This window comes from Durio zibethinus, unplaced genomic scaffold (genome assembly GCF_047325235.1).
Source record: "Durio zibethinus cultivar Kanyao isolate XHJ-2024 unplaced genomic scaffold, ASM4732523v1 HiC_scaffold_3, whole genome shotgun sequence".
Classification (NCBI taxonomy): domain Eukaryota; kingdom Viridiplantae; phylum Streptophyta; class Magnoliopsida; order Malvales; family Malvaceae; genus Durio; species Durio zibethinus.
Window position 1 is genome coordinate 7,904,634 of NW_028323044.1, and position 7,500 is coordinate 7,912,133.

Below are 7,500 nucleotides of genomic sequence, written 5' to 3' on the forward strand. Positions count from 1 at the left end.
TTGTGGACGTGATCCTTCTATTTTTGTTGGCATGCACAAAAAAATTCAGCTAAAAACTCGAACCGGAGAAGATTTCGTGACCGTTTGAAAAAAGTGTCCCCATTTCAGACACTTGAACGGCTACTGGCAGCAAACCTGTAAAATCTCAAACGCTCTTTAAGGGGGTGTGAGTTCTCAGAGGTTTGATGAGGGATAGGGGGCCAACACAAGGGCCAAGTACCAGCACCCATCGCACGTCATGTGCGCACACCCCCCCGGCCCCCCTCCCAATCGCCGGAACCCCAATGCCGCCGGTCAGGTTCTCCGGCGGTACTCCGGCGATGCTCCGGCGATGCTGTCCCGAGTGAAAAAAATGCGGCACCAGCACATGCTGGAGCCAAGCATGGGCACCGTGGCTCAAAATCGAACTTCGGCCAAGGCCTCGACCATCAATGGCACATGATGACGCATGGTGATGGCACATGCATCGACCATCATCGGCATAGGCTGCCCTTCGGTACGGGCACTTGCCTCGACCGCCATCGGCACAAGCTGGGCCCTGGTGTGGGTTGTTGCCTCGATCACCAGCGGCACATGCTGAGCCTTGGTGCGGGCGGTTGCCTCGAGCACCATCGGCAGACCCTGGGCCCTGGTGCGGCCGGTTGCCCCGATAACCATCGGCACACGCTGGGCCCTGGAGCGGCCGGTTGCCTCGATCACCATCGGCAAAAGCTGGGCCCTGGTGCGGGCGCTTGCCTCGACCACCATCGGCACACGCTGGGCACTGGTGCGGGCGCTTGCCTCGACCACCATCGGCACACGCTGGGCCCTGGTGCGGGCGGTTGCCTCGATCGCCATCGGCACACGCTGGGCCCTGGTGCGGGCGGTTGCCCCCAGCACCATCGGCACACGTTGGGCCCTGGTGCGGTCGGTTGCCTCGAGCACCATCGGCACACGCTGGGCCCTGGTGCGGGCGCTTGCCTCGACCACCATCGGCACACGCTGGGCCCTGGTGCGACAGGTTGCCTCGACCACCATCGGCACACGCTGGGCCCTGGTGCGGGCGCTTGCCTCGACCGCCATCGGCACACGCTCGGCCCTGGTGCGGTCGGTTGCCTCGAGCACCATCGGCACACGCTGGGCCCTGGTGCGGGCGCTTGCCTCGACCACCATCGGCACACGCTGGGCCCTGGTGCGGCAGGTTGCCTCGAGCACCATCGGCACGCGCTGGGCCCTGGTGCGGTCGGTTGCCTCGAGCACCATCGGCACACGCTGGGCCCTGGTGCGGGCGCTTGCCTCGACCACCATCGGCACACGCTGGGCCCTGGTGCGGCAGGTTGCCTCGAGCACCATCGGCACACGCTGGGCCCTGGTGCGGTCGGTTGCCTCGATCACCATCGGCACACGCTGGGCCCTGGTGCGGGCGGTTGCCTCGACCACCATCGGCACACGCTGGGCCCTGGTGCGGCAGCTTGCCTCGAGCACCATCGGCACACGCTGGGCCCTGGTGCGGCAGGTTGCCTCGACCACCATCGGCAGCCTCGAGCACCATCGGCACACGCTGGGCCCTGGTGCGGCAGGTTGCCTCGACCACCATCGGCACACGCTGGGCCCTGGTGCGGGCGCTTGCCTCGACCACCATCGGCACACGCTGGGCCCTGGTGCGGCAGGTTGCCTCGACCACCATCGGCACACGCTGGGCCCTGGTGCGGGCGCTTGCCTCGGCACCATCGGCACACGCTCGGCCCTGGTGCGGTCGGTTGCCTCGAGCACCATCGGCACACGCTGGGCCCTGGTGCGGCAGGTTGCCTCGACCACCATCGGCAGCCTCGACCACCATCGGCACACGCTGGGCCCTGGTGCGGGCGCTTGCCTCGACCACCATCGGCACACGCTCGGCCCTGGTGCGGTCGGTTGCCTCGAGCACCATCGGCACACGCTGGGCCCTGGTGCGGCAGGTTGCCTCGAGCACCATCGGCACACGCTGGGCCCTGGTGCGGCAGGTTGCCTCGACCACCATCGGCACACGCTGGGCCCTGGTGCGGGCGGTTGCCTCGACCACCATCGGCACACGCTGGGCCCTGGTGCGGGCGGTTGCCTCGACCACCATCGGCACACGCTGGGCCCTGGTGCGGGCGCTTGCCTCGAGCACCATCGGCACACGCTGGGCCCTGGTGCGGCAGGTTGCCTCGAGCACCATCGGCACACGCTGGGCCCTGGTGCGGGAGCTTGCCTCGAGCGCCATCGGCACACGCTGGGCCCTGGTGCGGCAAGTTGCCTCGAGCACCATCGGCACACGCTGGGCCCTGGTGCGGTCGGTTGCCTCGAGCACCATCGGCACACGCTGGGCGCTGGTGTGGGCGCTTGCCTCGAGCACCATCGGCACACGCTGGGCCCTGGTGCGGCAGGTTGCCTCGAGCACCATCGGCACACGCTGGGCCCTGGTGCGGCAGGTTCCTCGAGCACCATCGGCACACGCTGGGCCCTGGTGCGGGAGCTTGCCTCGAGCGCCATCGGCACACGCTGGGCCCTGGTGCGGCAAGTTGCCTCGAGCACCATCGGCACACGCTGGGCCCTGGTGCGGTCGGTTGCCTCGAGCACCATCGGCACACGCTGGGCGCTGGTGCGGGCGCTTGCCTCGACCACCATCGGCACACGCTGGGCCCTGGTGCGGCAGGTTGCCTCGATCACCATCGGCACACGCTGGGCCCTGGTGCGACAGGTTGCCTCGAGCACCATCGGCACACTATCGGCCCTGGTGCGGGCGGTTGCCTCGACCACCATCGGCACACACTGGGCCCTGGTGCGGGCGGTTGCCTCGAGCACCATCGGCACACGCTGGGCCCTGGTGGGTTTAGGCACATCTTCGAATTTCTGCCGTGCCAATGCCATTTTTATGGCTTGTAAATTCATACAATGGTCCCCTAAGCCTTCACGTGAAGTTTCGTTGGAAGATGACTCGTTTTCTATTTTTCACGATTTTCGAAACTTTTTGCGGTTCGGGATTTTTTAAAATTTTTTTATAAGGATTTTTGGCCCCAAATTTTGTAGGCATGATCCTTCTATTTTTGTTGGCATGCACAAAAAAATTCAGCTAAAAACTCGAAGTGGAGAAGATTTTGTGACCGTTTGAAAAAAGTGTCCCCATTTCAGACACTTTAACGGCTACTGGTAGCAAACCTGTAAAATCTCAAATGCTCTTTAAGGGGGTGTGAATTCTCAGAGGTTTGATGAGGGATAGGGGGCCAACACAAGGCCAAGTACCAGCACCCATCGCACATCATGTGCGCACACCCCCCCGGCCCCCCTCCCAATCGCCGGAACCCCAATGCCGCCGGTCAGGTTCTCCGGCGGTACTCCGGCGATGCTCCGGCGATGCTCCGGCGATGCTGTCCCGAGTGAAAAAAATGCGGCACCAGCACATGCTGGAGCCAAGCATGGGCACCGTGGCTCAAAATCGAACTTCGGCCAAGGCCTCGACCATCAATGGCACATGATGACGCATGGTGATGGCACATGCATCGACCATCATCGGCATAGGCTGCCCTTCGGTACGGGCACTTGCCTCGACCGCCATCGGCACAAGCTGGGCCCTGGTGTGGGTTGTTGCCTCGATCACAATCGGCACATGCTGAGCCTTGGTGCGGGCGGTTGCCTCGAGCACCATCGGCAGACCCTGGGCCCTGGTGCGGCCGGTTGCCCCGATAACCATCGGCACACGCTGGGCCCTGGGGCGGGCGCTTGCCCCCAGCACCATCGGCACACGCTGGGCCCTGGTGCGGGCGGTTCCCTCGACCACCATCGGCACACGTTAGGCCCTGGTCCGGGCGGTTGCCCCCAGCACCATCGGCACACTCTGGGCCCTGGTGCGGGCGCTTGCCCCCAGCACCATCGGCACACGCTGGGCCCTGGTGCGGGCGGTTGCCCCCAGCACCATCGGCACACGCAGGGCCCTGGTGCGGGCGGTTGCCCCGAACACCATCGGCACAAGCCGGCCCTTGGTGCGGGCTCCTGGCTCGACCACCATCGGCACACACTGGGCCCTGGTGCAGGCGGTTGCCTCGAACACCATCGGCACACGACGGCCCTTGGTGCGGCCGGTTGCCTCGACCACCATCGGCACACGCTCGGCCTTGGTGAGGGCGCTTGCCTCGACCACCATCGGCACACGCTGGGCCCTGGTGCGGGCGCTTGCCTCGACCACCATCGGCACACGCTCGGCCTTGGTGCGGGCGCTTGCCTCGACCACCATCGGCACACGCTGGGCCCTGGTGCGGGCGCTTGCCTCGACCACCATCGGCACACGCTCGGCCTTGGTGCGGGCGCTTGCCTCGACCACCATCGGCACACGCTGGGCCCTGGTGCGGGCGGTTGCCTCGACCACCATCGGCACACGCTGGGCCCTGGTGCGGGCGCTTGCCTCGACCACCATCGGCACACGCTGGGCCCTGGTGCGGCAGGTTGCCTCGAGCACCATCGGCACACGCTGGGCCCTGGTGCGGTCGGTTGCCTCGATCACCATCGGCACACGCTGGGCCCTGGTGCGGGCGGTTGCCTCGACCACCATCGGCACACGCTGGGCCCTGGTGCGGCAGCTTGCCTCGAGCACCATCGGCACACGCTGGGCCCTGGTGCGGCAGGTTGCCTCGACCACCATCGGCAGCCTCGACCACCATCGGCACACGCTGGGCCCTGGTGCGGGCGCTTGCCTCGACCACCATCGGCACACGCTGGGCCCTGGTGCGGCAGGTTGCCTCGACCACCATCGGCACACGCTGGGCCCTGGTGCGGGCGCTTGCCTCGGCACCATCGGCACACGCTCGGCCCTGGTGCGGTCGGTTGCCTCGAGCACCATCGGCACACGCTGGGCCCTGGTGCGGCAGGTTGCCTCGACCACCATCGGCAGCCTCGACCACCATCGGCACACGCTGGGCCCTGGTGCAGGCGCTTGCCTCGACCACCATCGGCACACGCTCGGCCCTGGTGCGGTCGGTTGCCTCGAGCACCATCGGCACACGCTGGGCCCTGGTGCGGCAGGTTGCCTCGAGCACCATCGGCACACGCTGGGCCCTGGTGCGGCAGGTTGCCTCGACCACCATCGGCACACGCTGGGCCCTGGTGCGGGCGGTTGCCTCGACCACCATCGGCACACGCTGGGCCCTGGTGCGAGCGCTTGCCTCGAGCACCATCGGCACACGCTGGGCCCTGGTGCGGCAGGTTGCCTCGAGCACCATCGGCACACGCTGGGCCCTGGTGTGGGAGCTTGCCTCGAGCGCCATCAGCACACGCTGGGCCCTGGTGCGGCAAGTTGCCTCGAGCACCATCGGCACATGCTGGGCCCTGGTGCGGTCGGTTGCCTCGAGCACCATCGGCACACGCTGGGCGCTGGTGTGGGCGCTTGCCTCGAGCACCATCGGCACACGCTGGGCCCTGGTGCGGCAGGTTGCCTCGAGCACCATCGGCACACGCTGGGCCCTGGTGCGGCAGGTTGCCTCGAGCACCATCGGCACACGCTGGGCCCTGGTGCGGGAGCTTGCCTCGAGCGCCATCGGCACACGCTGGGCCCTGGTGCGGCAAGTTGCCTCGAGCACCATCGGCACACGCTGGGCCCTGGTGCGGTCGGTTGCCTCGAGCACCATCGGCACACGCTGGGCGCTGGTGCGGGCGCTTGCCTCGACCACCATCGGCACACGCTGGGCCCTGGTGCGGCAGGTTGCCTCGATCACCATCGGCACACGCTGGGCCCTGGTGCGACAGGTTGCCTCGAGCACCATCGGCACACTATCGGCCCTGGTGCGGGCGGTTGCCTCGACCACCATCGGCACACACTGGGCCCTGGTGCGGGCGGTTGCCTCGAGCACCATCGGCACACGCTGGGCCCTGGTGGGTTTAGGCACATCTTCGAATTTCTGCCGTGCCAATGCCATTTTTATGGCTTGTAAATTCATACAATGGTCCCCTAAGCCTTCACGTGAAGTTTCGTTGGAAGATGACTCGTTTTCTATTTTTCACGATTTTCGAAACATTTTGCGGTTCGGGATTTTTTAAAATTTTTTTATAAGGATTTTTGGCCCCAAATTTTGTAGGCATGATCCTTCTATTTTTGTTGGCATGCACAAAAAAATTCAGCTAAAAACTCGAAGTGGAGAAGATTTTGTGACCGTTTGAAAAAAGTGTCCCCATTTCAGACACTTTAACGGCTACTGGTAGCAAACCTGTAAAATCTCAAATGCTCTTTAAGGGGGTGTGAATTCTCAGAAGTTTGATGAGGGATAGGGGGCCAACACAAGGCCAAGTACCAGCACCCATCGCACATCATGTGCGCACACCCCCCCGGCCCCCCTCCCAATCGCCGAAACCCCAATGCCGCCGGTCAGGTTCTCCGGCGGTACTCCGGCGATGCTCCGGCGATGCTGTCCCGAGTGAAAAAAATGCGGCACCAGCACATGCTGGAGCCAAGCATGGGCACCGTGGCTCAAAATCGAACTTCGGCCAAGGCCTCGACCATCAATGGCACATGATGACGCATGGTGATGGCACATGCATCGACCATCATCGGCATAGGCTGCCCTTCGGTACGGGCACTTGCCTCGACCGCCATCGGCACAAGCTGGGCCCTGGTGTGGGTTGTTGCCTCGATCACAATCGGCACATGCTGAGCCTTGGTGCGGGCGGTTGCCTCGAGCACCATCGGCAGACCCTGGGCCCTGGTGCGGCCGGTTGCCCCGATAACCATCGGCACACGCTGGGCCCTGGGGCGGGCGCTTGCCCCCAGCACCATCGGCACACGCTGGGCCCTGGTGCGGGCGGTTCCCTCGACCACCATCGGCACACGTTGGGCCCTGGTCCGGGCGGTTGCCCCCAGCACCATCGGCACACGCTGGGCCCTGGTGCGGGCGCTTGCCCCCAGCACCATCGGCACACGCTGGGCCCTGGTGCGGGCGGTTGCCCCCAGCACCATCGGCACACGCAGGGCCCTGGTGCGGGCGGTTGCCCCGAACACCATCGGCACAAGCCGGCCCTTGGTGCGGGCTCCTGGCTCGACCACCATCGGCACACACTGGGCCCTGGTGCAGGAGGTTGCCTCGAACACCATCGGCACACGCCGGCCCTTGGTGCGGCCGGTTGCCTCGACCACCATCGGCACACGCTCGGCCTTGGTGAGGGCGCTTGCCTCGACCACCATCGGCACACGCTGGGCCCTGGTGCGGGCGCTTGCCTCGACCACCATCGGCACACGCTCGGCCTTGGTGCGGGCGCTTGCCTCGACTACCATCGGCACACGCTGGGCCCTGGTGCGGGCGGTTGCCTCGACCACCATCGGCACACGCTCGGGGTGGTGAGGGCGCTTGCCTCGACCACCATCGGCACACGCTGGGCCCTGGGGCGGGCGCTTGCCCCCAGCACCATCGGCACACGCTGGGCCCTGGTGCGGGCGGTTCCCTCAGCCACCATCGGCACACGTTGGGCCCTGGTGCGGGCGGTTGCCCCCAGCTCCATCGGCACACGCAGGGCCCTGGT